The sequence below is a fragment of the Piliocolobus tephrosceles genome, chromosome 3 (genome assembly GCF_002776525.5).
Source record: "Piliocolobus tephrosceles isolate RC106 chromosome 3, ASM277652v3, whole genome shotgun sequence".
Lineage (NCBI taxonomy): Eukaryota > Metazoa > Chordata > Mammalia > Primates > Cercopithecidae > Piliocolobus > Piliocolobus tephrosceles.
Genome location: NC_045436.1, coordinates 176,184,270 through 176,196,848, shown reverse-complemented (window position 1 = coordinate 176,196,848; position 12,579 = coordinate 176,184,270).

The window sequence follows — 12,579 nt, the reverse complement described above, 5'->3', positions numbered from 1 at the left end:
AAATAAATAAATAAATAAATAAATAAATAAATAAATAAATAAATAAAAATGCCATTTCCAGTGGACAAAATCTCCTAGTCGAAGTCCATGGTCCTTGAGTTCTCTATTTTCTCTAAGCTCACTTTAGAAAGAGTCTTTTGCTAAATTAGTTTTTAGTTACCTGCCTTGTAAGGCTGCTGCAATAACACAACATATCCCCTTTTAATATCTTAGATTCACCATTTCCCAGAGACAATTTCATAGGTCTGCCTGTTACAATTTCAAATGAGGACTGTCGGTGTTTACCAAGAGAGTCTGATCTTAAGAAAACCAGTGGAAAAGCTTTTGGCCCCCCAAAATATTTATTATTTATTTACTTTTAAATTATATGTATTTATTATTTTTTAAAATTTGAGATAGGGTGTTGCTCTGTCACCCAGGCTGGAGTGCAGTGGTACAATCATGGCTTTGATTCTGCAGATTCTTTGAATCTGCAGCCCTGACCTCCCAGATTCAAGCGATCCTCTCACCTTAGCTTCCTGAGTAGCTGAGACTACAGACATGTGCCACCATACCTAGATAATTTTTTTTTATTTTTTGTAGAGACAAGTTCTCTCTATCTTGCCCAGGCTGGTCTCGAACTACTGGCTCATTATCTTCCCTCCTCCGCCTTCCAAAGTGCTGGGATTACAAGTGGGAGCAAACACACCTGCCCCTGACCAAATTTTAAAACTTCAGTTAATTTTGCCAATTGAGTTTTGATTATTCCGTTTGTGCATTCCACTAACCCAGACGACTAGGGGAGAGAGGCACGATGGGAATGTTGAGGAATGGGTCAGATTTTGCATACTGCCTGGAGAAGTTCTAGAGGGACTCCCCAAGTCAGAATAATTTTTTCTTTTCTTCTTTTTTCTTTTTTTGCCTCAGAATAATTTTCCCTAAAAGGATTGTACTTACTACTAAGGCTATTGTTCTTCTGTGTGGAAATGCTTCTACCCCATGAGGAAACACACACCATCACTAGGACGGGTTTGTGTTCTTGGAATGGAGGCAGCTGAATCAAATCTAGTTGTCATAGCTCAAAAGAGGTTTCTGGTAAAGAAGAATAACCTTGAAAACTATGTAAGGGTTTCCCTGGGTTAGGTTTATGTGCAGGTGTGGCCTGCACATTTGCCTTTATCTCTACCTGATTTCCCCAAAACTTGGAAACTCTTCATGAGTATTCTTATTTTATGGCAATCAAGTTATTTGCATTAGTTCAATAAGAATCTGTTTTCTGTCACAGGACACAATTGGAGACACTTTTTTAAAAAAAAATCAAGATTCTGACTAGAATGGCATATTTTCAGATACGATAACACTGCTTTGAGGAATTGAAATGGACTTTTAGAGCTGATAAAAAGCCTCTTGGCAAAACTGGCCTACTATCTTCTACTATCTTGTCTACACGGTTCCCTTTCAAAGTTTCTAATCTTGCAGTAAATAAAGAATGTCTCTTTCTGATATGCCCAGGAACCAAAAGATATTTTGGGGACCTTGGGAAGAGAGAAATACACCCAATTTGTACAAGTATTACAGGTGCAGTCTAGCGGTGAATCCTTGGTTTGATCTCCTAGCCTTGAGACTTTTAAAAGTCTAATCTGAAATTCCTCTGAACGTTCCAGCAAAGTCAACTTAAAAGGGTCTATATGGCCAATCACTATTCTTGCTCCACTTTATGCAAATAATCAGGCCAAGTATAATACTAAACTTTGGTAAAAATGGGAACTGGAGAAAAAAGTTATGCTCCTGAAGATAACTACAGAACACGTATTATTAGATTCCGGCCCCGACCATTGTTTTAGAGTTATTTTATTATTTTCCTACAATTTGAGCTGAATCCCCAGTGGAATAGGCTTTGTTGCTATGTATCTCTCATTGTTTTGCTTCTTCCAAGAAAACCAGAAAATGATATTCTGAAGAGCAGAGATGATTCAAAAAGCAACGACAGCATTTATATAAATTAGTGGCTTGACTGAGGACTACCCAGGAATGAACCTTCCCAGCACTGAGGGATGAAGGACATCTATCACTGTCACCTAAGCAGAGACTGATCATCAGTGCTGCCATGGGAATAGTTTTGGTCAACAGGGGGGAAATGCGAAAAGAAAAATAGCTCAGAGCAGGCTGAGCACTGTGAGATCTGCAGACCCAGAGAGACATGGGTATGGAACTCCAGTCATTCCCTGCCCCCCTGCACCCAGTGCCTACACCTGGGGACAAAGGTTTAAAGTTATTTTGTTCCTACTGGTTGGGCGTAGTGGCTCACGCCTGTAACCAGTGAGAGGTGAAGCCAGCTGAGCTTCTGGGTTGGATGGGGACTTGGAGAACTTTTCTGTCTAGCTAAAGGATTGTAAACACACCAATCAGCACTCTGTGTCTAGCTAAAGGTTTGTAAACGCACCAATCAGCACTCTGTAAAAACGCACCAATCAGTGCTCTGTGTCTAGCTAAAGGGTTGTAAATGCACCAATCAGTACTCTGTAAAAACGGACCAATCGGCACTCTGTAAAATAGACCAATCAGCACTCTGTAAAATGGACCAATCAGCGCTCTGTAAAATGGCCCAATCAGCAGGATATGGGTGGGGCCAAATAAAGTAACAAAAGCTGGCCACCCGACCCAGAAGGTGCAACCCCCTGGGTTCCCTTTGCAGGTTGCAGAAGGTGTGGTCTTTTGCGCTTAGCAATAAATCTTGCTGCTGCTCACTCTTTGAGTCCCGTGTATGTTTATGAATTGTGTTTATGAGTTGTAACACTCCCTGTGAAGGTGTGAGGCTTCACTCCTGAAATCAGCAAGACCACGAACCCATCAGGAGGAACAAACAACTCTGGATGTGTCACCTTTAAGAGCTGTAACACTCACTGCTAAGGTCTGCGGCTTCACTCCTGAAGTCAGTGAAACCACCAACCCTCCTGAAGAAAGAAACTCGGGACTCATCTGAAGGAACAAACTCTGGACACGCCATCTTTGAGAACTGTAACACTCACCGCGAGGGTCCATGGCTTCATTCTTGAAGTCGGTGAGACCAAGAACTCACCAGAAGGAACCAATTGTGGACACACCAGCACTTTGGGAGGGCAAGACCAGCAGATCACGAGGTCAGGAGTTCGAAACCAGCGTGACCAACATGGTGAAACCCCATCTCTACCAAAAATACAAAAATTAGCCAGGTGTGGTGGTGCATGCCTGTAATCCCAGCTACTCAGGAGGCTGAGGCAGAAGAATCACTTGAACCCAGGAGGTGGAGGTTGCGGCGAGCTGAGATTAGGCCGTTGCACTGCAGCCTGGATCCCAGAACTAGACTCGTCTCAAAAAAGAAAAAAAGTTATTTTGTTCCTGACTGCCTCACTCATTATCTTCATGTTCCTGAAATTTGTGATAAAAAGAACGATCTATACCCAATCAAAACTTAATTTTAATACAAGTGCATGATAAACAACTCAAGAACTGTCTCTTCTTTTCCTTTAAAAATTTGTTTTTAACTGCTGCTAATTGGAGTGTATATTCAGAGCAATTTGAATCTATGCTCCTGGGTTGCAATCCTCAAGCTTGGCCCAAATAAACTTTGTACTTAATGTTGCCTCAACTTCTTCCTTTTAAGTCAAAAAAGGCAACTGTGTTCCTCACTGGGGGTCTGTTTTCTAGATAGATAGGAGAACTTCAGAGAAGAGCCTCCTCCTGTGCTTTGAGAGAGACAGAAGGTTGACAGGCAGGAGGAGAGGGATCAGACCTTGAGGCTGCTGCTTCAGGTCCGCATGGAAAGTGTCATATTTTAGGGTATTGTTTTCTGTGCTCCAACAATAGTATACGACATGGCCCCATATCTGTCCCAGAGAGAGTCCCTTGTCATGCTTGGAAATTTTTCTCTTTATGACTCTTGTCATGAGTATCTCAAGTCCTTTTATTCTGCACCATTTGTACACATTTGTGGTCCTACTGGATGTACAATTTCGCATCCCTTCTCACTTAGCATAACCATTCTTGTAAGTTAGCACACATCCTTTTATTTTATCAATGCCTATGGTTAGACATTTAAGCTAGTTTTAATTTGTTTCTGCCACTGTTTTTTTGTCCTCCCCCCGCCCCCCCCCCCAGATGTTGTGACCACATCTCTGATGATTTCCTTCGGGGAGAGTTTTAGAAGTGGAATCATGGAATCAAACGGAGTGGATCTTTTGGCCGCCCCTGGGAAACACTATCCAATTGCTTCCCAAAAAGAGGCCACAGCAGTGTAGGAAAGTGACTCTTCAACACACAGTTTCCAGCATTCACAATTAACCATTTACAAACACTTTCACTAATTTGAAGGCCAAGAAACGGAATCTTATATCAGTTAGTATTTGATCACCAGGGGGTGAAAATATTTGCAGGCTTGTTAACTAGTAACATTTCCTCCTGTGGGTTGCGTGTTAAGAGACAGAGTCTCACTCTGTCGCCCAGGCTTGAGTGCAGTGACCAGATCTCAGCTCACTGCAAGCTCCGCCTCCTGGGTTTACGCCATTCTCCTGCCTCAGCCTCCCGAGTAGCTGGGACTACAGGCGCCCACCACCTCGCCCGGCTAATTTTTTGTATTTTTTTAGTAGAGACGGGGTTTCACCGTGTTAGCCAGGATGGTCTCGATCTCCTGACCTTGTGATCCGCCCGTCTCAGCCTCCCAAAGTGCTGGGATTACAGGCTTGAGCCACCGCGCCCGGCCTGCTTCTGACCTCTTTTATTTTATTTTATTTCAATAGTTTTTGGGAGTACAGGTGGTTTTTGGTTACATCAATGAGTTCTTTGGTAGTGATTTCTGAGATTTCAGTGCACCCATCACCCAAGCAGTGTATACTGTATCCAATATGTTGTCTTTTATTCCTCACCTACCTCCCAACCTCCCCCTGATCCCTGCCCTGGCTTTTGACCTCTTAAAAGTACAACAAAAGGCCTGGCGTGGTGACTCATGCCTGTAATCCCAGCACTTTGGGAGGCTGAGGCAGGAGGATCACCTGAGGTTGGGAGGTTGAGACCAACGTGGCCAACATGGTGAAACCCCATCTCTACTAAAAATACAAAAATTAGCCAGGCATGGTAGTGCATGCCTGTAATCCCAGCTACTTGGGAGGCTGAGGCACTTGAATCGCTTGAACCCAGGAGGCAGAGGTTGCGGTGAGCCGAGATTGCACCACTGCACTCCAGCCTGTGCAACAGAGTGAATCTCTGTCTCAAAGAACAGAGCAGAAAAGAAAAAAGAAAAGACAAGAAAAGAGATGCAGAGGCCGGGTGCGACGGCTTATGCCTGTAATCCAGCACTTTTGGAGGCCGAGGCAGGTGAATAGCTTGAGCCCAGGAGTTCAAGGCCAGTTTGAGCACGGTGGCAAAACCCATCTCTACCCAAATTCAAAAATTAGCCAGTCTAATAACCTGGTCTCAAATAAATAAATAGATTAAATTTTTCAAAAGAAAAAAGAAGAGATGCAGAGACAGACACAGGGGAGGAAGGCCACGTGACGACAGAGGCAGAGACTGGTGTGATACAGCTACAAGCCAAGGGGGGCCAGGACCACCGGAAGCGGGAAGAGAAGAGGAAAGGTCCTCCCTTAAAGTCATCAGAGGGAGGGTGGCCCCGCCAACACCTTGACTTTGGACTTCTGGCCTCCACTGCTGGGAGAGAATACATGTCTGTTGCTGAAGGCCACCCAGCTTGGGGTCATTTGTTCTGGAAGCCCCAGGACACTGATGCAGGGCTTATGGCTGTGCGGGGCAGGCAGGATGGTGTTGGCCAGGTGACTGAGATGCAGCAGAGCTGGGTACATGTGGGCATCAGGGAGACGGGACTCAATCCCAGCGCTGCCACCCATCTCTAGTTAGCAGCAGCCACATGGCCATGGATTCTCACCAGCCTGACCGTAACCAGGTTTTTTTTTTTTTTTTTTTTTTTTTTGAGACTGAGTTTCACTCTGTCACCCAGGCTGGAGTGTGCAGTGGCACAATCTCAGCTCACTGCAACCTCTGCCTGCCAAGTTCAAGCCATTCTCCTGCCTCAGCCTCCCGAGTAACTGGGATTACAGACAAGCGCCACCACACCTAGCTAATTTTTGTATTTTTAGTAGAGATAGGGTTTCACCATGTTGGCCAAGCTGGTCTCGAACTCCTGACCTCAGGTGATCCTCCCTCCTCAACCTCCCAAAGTGCTGGGATTACAGGCATGAGCCACCACACACAGCCTAACCAGGCTTTTACACAAAGAAGGAGTGAATGTGTTTGTCAACAGCTGGACCTCATGCACAATGTGTCAGTTTCTGGAACCTCTCTCAGGTATTTTGAAACCAGAACCTTGGCCAGGGGCTGGGGGTCTCTGCCGGGCATGTTTCCAGCTCCCCCCACCATCCTGTTCACACTCATCATGAATGCAGGCCGTTTGTGAGGCTGAGGCTGTGTCCCTCAGAGTGGCTGTTCTGCCTTTTGTCCTGGTGCATTTGTATCTGTAAGCACGAACAGGGAACCAATGCCAGGCTTGGCACTAAAGGGCGCTGAGGATAACAGTGGCCAACATGCAGCCCCTGCAGTGAGGGATCTCACAGTCCAGTGGGTGAGACAAGCAAGGAAACCGAGGAGGTCAGGTCCCTGCTGGAGGGAGGGGCGCAGGGAGGAGTGGCAATGCTGGCAAGTCCGGCGCACATTCTTGAGCCAGGCCCCAGGGAACATGGGCATGATCGTCCCATGCTCACCCCAGACTAACCCTACGATCTAGGAGTGTGACTCCCCCAATGCGTGGAGGAGAAAACTGAGGCTCGGAGGAACGTGCCTCCCATCACATGGCAATGGCGAGGGCGGCTATGTGAACCTGGGCAACTGTCAGTCACACCCGTAAACGCTGTGAAAGTTGCAGATACCAGGATAAAATCATTTTTGTCAGGCTTAGACAAAATAGGGCTGGGAAGGCGTGAAGGAGGCTCGCACTTCCATGTCTGAGATAAGAACTGTTTCCAAGGACTTTCTAAAACCCCACCAGAAACCCTTGCGCGTCCTTCACGCAGCTCCTGCTTTGATGAGGCTTACCACTGGACGTTCTGCAGGACTGCAGGAACGCAGATAAGGCTCTCTTGGAAGAACATTCGCCCAGCACTGACACCTCCACCAAAGCACTGCCAACAACTCTGGCTTTGAGCCTCGGGAACCAGTGAACTCTGTTTCTAAGTAGCTTATGTAAATCTCTTTTTCCCAATAAAAGCGCCCCTTTACCCTTCCCTCGCCGAATGCACTGATGGCTTGCATGCATTCCGGATTATCATCCTTATTTCTTACTTCCGAGTAAGCTCGACATATTTAGAGATCATTTTCTCTGGTGTCTTTTTTTAGGTTGACCACGATGCTGTTCCGCCTAGTTGTGACCCGGTCCGCTGGGTGAAGGTGAGGAGGGCTTATTGTACAGTAATTGCCGAGAAAGGTAGAGGGGATGGGAAGAACGCAGGAACGCCCTGGAGGAGGGACACGAGCAGAGGCATGGTGGTAAGGGTATGGGGGGTCCATGGATGGTGGGATCTGCAGAGATTTAGTCTGGCCGGAGGGAGGGGTGTTGGGAACCGGCTCCAGGGCTCAGCACAGGTGTAGAGGGGTCTGAGTGACCCAGCTTCTACTTCCTGTTCAGCCGCAGTGCTGCTGCTTGACCCTGGGCCTTGGGGATCACCGGGGAACAACCTGTGGGCACCCTGAGCTGCTTCTGATGTCCCACCCATCACCTTGACCTGCTCAGAGCAGAGCATTGTTCTGAAATCTGAGGCATTGCCCTGCCCACTCATCTCTGGCTCCAGGAAGGGCCTAGTGTCTCTGGCCGGCTCTAGGTCATCTCCTCCTCCTCCTGAATCCTGTAAGTTGCCAGGCTGATGAGAGGAGTGGGGGCCTGAGGATGCGCTAGATCAGAGCCCTGCTCTCCTTGATTTTGCTTGCACAGCTGGGAGGTCTGTTTGAAAAGCACGGTTGCATAATTGCATCCCTGGGGTGTTGGCAGGGAATGCGTCAAGATAGTGATTGGAGAGCTTCAATCCATCTCAGATACATAAGGCACCTGCAGGGCGTCTTGGCCCTGTGCTGGCGGAGGCTAGGACTCTGGCTTTGCTTTTGAGGAGGCTGAGTCCCAGAGGCTCACTTGCTCTTGACCAAGGGTGACAAAAACAGAGAGGAGGGAAAAGGAGAGAAACAGTTCCCGGAAGAACAGACATCAAAGCAGGGCCTGACATTCGCTCCTCCCCACCTTCCAACAGCTCTGTCAGCAACGAATTTCTCCTTGTCTTAACCCCTTTCTGCTTGAAAAAACCCAGAGTGCTTTCTGTTTTCCTGAAGGACCCATGCAAGGCCTCCTGTGTAATGTGCGCCCAATGCACAAGCATTCTCCTTCCTTCCTGCCCGCAGAACTGTTTTATTGGGATCCTTAACGTGTTGTTCATTGAATGTACCCTTCCCTCAAGGCCTACCTCAAACACCACCTTCCTCCATGAAGGCTTCTCGGATCACCCCAGCTCCTAGCGGTTGCTCCCTTCTGCCAACTCATTCATTCATTCATTCATTCATTATTCAATGGATGTTTATTGGTGGCCCCCTGTGTGCCAGAAAAAAAGTTGAGATACTCCGTAACGCCTCTCAGTTCCATCCTATTCGAATGGACAGTGCTGAATTTGACTTGAGGTTGTGCTCCCGGAAAACAACAAGGATTAGGAAATCCCTTCACCCGCTTCGTGTTCCAGGAAACAGCTTACTGCAAAGAACCAACGTTTCCCAGTGGACTTAGGCAAGACCCACAGATGCCCACCCACGACTTGTTTGTTTGAGACAAGCCGGGCACAGAACTTCCAAATTCTCATTCTTTGCCTCATCAAAGATTAAGTAAACTGTGTGTCCCCACGGATCAATCTGGACTTGTTAATTCATCTGATTGACTCAAGTTTAATTCAGCTTCTCTCCTCTCCCCAGGTCCCCAAACTTTGATCTACCCTCTGCCTGGGCTAGTGGATGCCCCCTCCTACTGGCACCTCCCAAAACCCTTGGCTGGCCACAGGAAAGACATTCTCTCATCTGTTGATTAATCATTCCCCCGATACTCCCATGATGACGAACCACAAACTGGAGTACTTAAACAACAGAAATTGATATTCTTACAGTTCTAGAGGCCAGAAGTATGAGATTGCGATATTGACAAGTTCCCTCTGAAGGTGCTGGGAGGGACCTCTCTTCTAGCTCCTGGTAATTTTCTCAGCTTGTGGCAGCACTGTTCTAATCCTCACATGGTGTTCTCTCTGTGCGCATCTGTGCCCAAATTTCCCCTTTTAATAAGGACACCAGGCTGGGAGCAGTGGCTCATACCTGTAATCCCAGACCGTAGGGAGGCCAAGGCAGGAGGATCACTTGAGCCTGGGAGTTTGAGACCAGCCTGGGAAACATAATGAGACCCTATCTCTTCTAAAATAAAAAATTAGCAGGATATGGTGGCATGTGCCTGTAGTTGTAGCTACTTAAGAGGCCAAGTCGGGAGGATCACTTGAGCCAAGTTTGCAGTGAGCTATGATCACACCACTATACTCCAACCTCGATGACAGAGCAAGATCCTGTCTCAACAAATAAATAAATAAAATAATAAGGATGCCAGCTATATTGGATTAGCTGTCCATCCTATTCCAGTGTGACCTCATCTTAACTTGACTCATGATATATAGATGACTCTATTTCCAAACAGGGTCACATTCTGAGGTCCTGGGATTTGTGACTTCAACATACGAATTTTTGTGGGACATGGCCACCTTCTCGCCGTGTCCTCACATGGCCCTTCCTTGGTATGTGCTCATGGAAGGTGAGTGAGGTCTCTGGTATCTCTTCTTATAAAGGCACGAATCCTATTGGATCAGGGTCCCACCCTTATGCCCTCATTTAACCTTAATTACTTCCTTAGAGGGCCTGTCTCCAAATACAGCCATACTGGGAGCTAGAGCCTCACCATATGAATTCTGGGGGACACAGGCATTCAGCTCATAACAGCACGTTATGCATTTCTATGTAGGAACTATACCCCCTGGCTTCATCTCATCCTGCACCTCTATTTTCCCTTGGCATTTCCATAGTCTTTTGGAGCAAGGCACATGTTTATAAACACAAAATAGTGGAACTGTCGAGAGTTGATATATAGAAGCCCGAAGGACAGCACCCCCATGACTGCAGTCTCTTCTGTCCCTGAGGTCAGTGGTTTCACTGTTGTTCTTTGAAGTTTCTGGGGGTCTCCTGGAGCTCAAGGCTGGAGGAGATAAAAGGATGAGGGGCCAGGCACATAGGGCTCTGGGTTCCCATCCTCCTATCAACTGGATTATCGAGTTTTTCTGTCCTGTGGACTGGGCTTACACTTAACATGTCATGAATACATGTTTGAAAAGCCTGCAGCCCAACGAGAACCACCAGCTTAGCCAGAAGGAAAAAGTGTCTCTCCTCAAAACTGAGAGTTCTCTCTCTCTCTTCTTTCTTATAGTCAGTGGTCAGGCAGTCTACAGCAAAGGGCCTTGATAAGTTCACCTGGTAATTTGAGGATCTGGGAGATGGAAAATAAAATGACCAGCTTCCATTAGCAATAGGACTTGTCTGTGATGGGCCTCACTGCCCTGGACTCTAGGATTTGAGAATTACAGGCAGCTTCACTTACTGGGCCACTCAGCACTCACCACTGGTGCCAGGCATTGGGGGCACTGGTGCCACTGCCCCACAGGTTTTGAGAGGAGAGCCCCCTGGGCAGGTGCGGCCACTGCTTGGCAGAGGTTGGGTATGTGTGCAGGATTACAACAGGCCAGGGGGTGGTGGAGGGCAGGGTCAGCTCCAAGGCCTGCAGGAGGTGGTGAGGAACAAGATGCAGACACATGTATGTCTGGCTCTGAGCAAGCTTGGACCCCCGAGGATAGGTTCTCCTGGCTGCAGACATGAGCAGGGGCCGGCTGGGGCCTAGAGACCCCGAGTCCTCCAGCCATGATGAAGACTCCAAATTAGGGAGATCACCAATGGTGCAGGGGTGGCTGAGAGAATGAACACTTTCCTCCGGGACAGTTCAGACTCTCAAAAGCTTTCAATGGGATCCCTTTGCTTATTTTTCTGCACTTCCTTGTCTCAGAATTCAGAAATTATTATCTGCAGACCCAGGAACAGGGTGAATTAAATTGTAGAGTCTTGATAGATTGCATTTGAAGCCTTCAAACCTGAGTAACTTCATTAGTTTGCTAGGGCTGCAGTAGCAAAGTATCAGGAGCTCAGTAGCTTAAAAAGAGACATTTCTGCTCTCACCGTTCTGGAGGCTGGAAGGCCAGGATCAAGGCGTCTGCAGGTTTGCTTCCTTCTGAGGCTCTGAGAGGGAATCTGCGCCAGGCCCTCTCCTGGCTTTGGGTGCTTTGGTGCAATCTTTGGTGCTCCCTGGCTTGTGGAGGCCTCACCCTGACCTCTGCCTTTGTGTTCACAGGGTGCTCTCCCTGAGTGCATGTCTACATCCCAATTTCTCCTTTTCACAAGGACACCTGTCACAATAGGGGCCTTCCCCACTCCAGCAGGACCTCATCCAAACCAATGACATCTGCACTGACTGTATTTCTAAGTAAGGCCACATTCTGAGGTTCTGGAGGTTTGGACTCCAAGATGTGAATTTGGGAGGGGGTGCAACTCAACCCATAACAGTAACTAACTTGCTTGGATTTTAGGTAAAATCATTAGTGGTAATTTTGACACAAGAATAACGAAATTATTTTGTTTAATACAAACTCCACCTCCACCATCCGTTCATTAAATAACTCCTGAGTGCCTGTGATGTGCCTGGCACTGTTCTGGGCCTAGAGGAGATGCAGTGAATGAGAAGGACTGGAATCCTGTTCCCTTGGCCCCTGCAAGAGAGAACAACCGCGAAGGCCCACATGAATTGTAGATTTACCCCCATCCCAGGCTGTGATCTGGCCCTTAATGGGCCACTTCCTCTGTTCCTTACAGCAGCCCTAGAAGGTGGGCATAGTTATTACTCTCCCACTTCACAGAGGGGAAAACCGAGTCGCAGGCCCAAGATGCCTGGTTTCTCTGAGCGGCCTCTCTCATCCCTCCAGGTGCCAGTCAACAATCATTTGACCTCGATTGAAATTGATACTTTATGGTGACAGAATTTTCCAAACAAAAATCAGACCCCCCAGCATGAATATATTTAAGAAGCAGCTGAACTCATTAGCTGGGCATGTGAGCACGCTCCTGTAATCCCAGCTACTCAGGAGGCTGAGGAGAGAATTGCTTGAACCCAGGAGGTGGAGGCTGCAGTGAGCTGAGGTTGCACCACTGCACTCCAGCCTGGGTGACAGAGCAAGACTCCATCATTTAAAAAAAAAAAAAAAAAAAAAAGCAGACCCAGAACACCAGGCCCTGTAGTTGCTGTTTCCACTTGTGTTTTGTTTGTTTGTTTGTTTTTTGTATTTTGTGTGTGTGTGTGTGAGGTGGAGTCTTGCTCTGTCACCCAGGTTGGAGTGCAATGGTGCGATCTCGGCGCACTGCAACCTCCACCTCCTGGGTTCAAGTGATTCTCCTGCC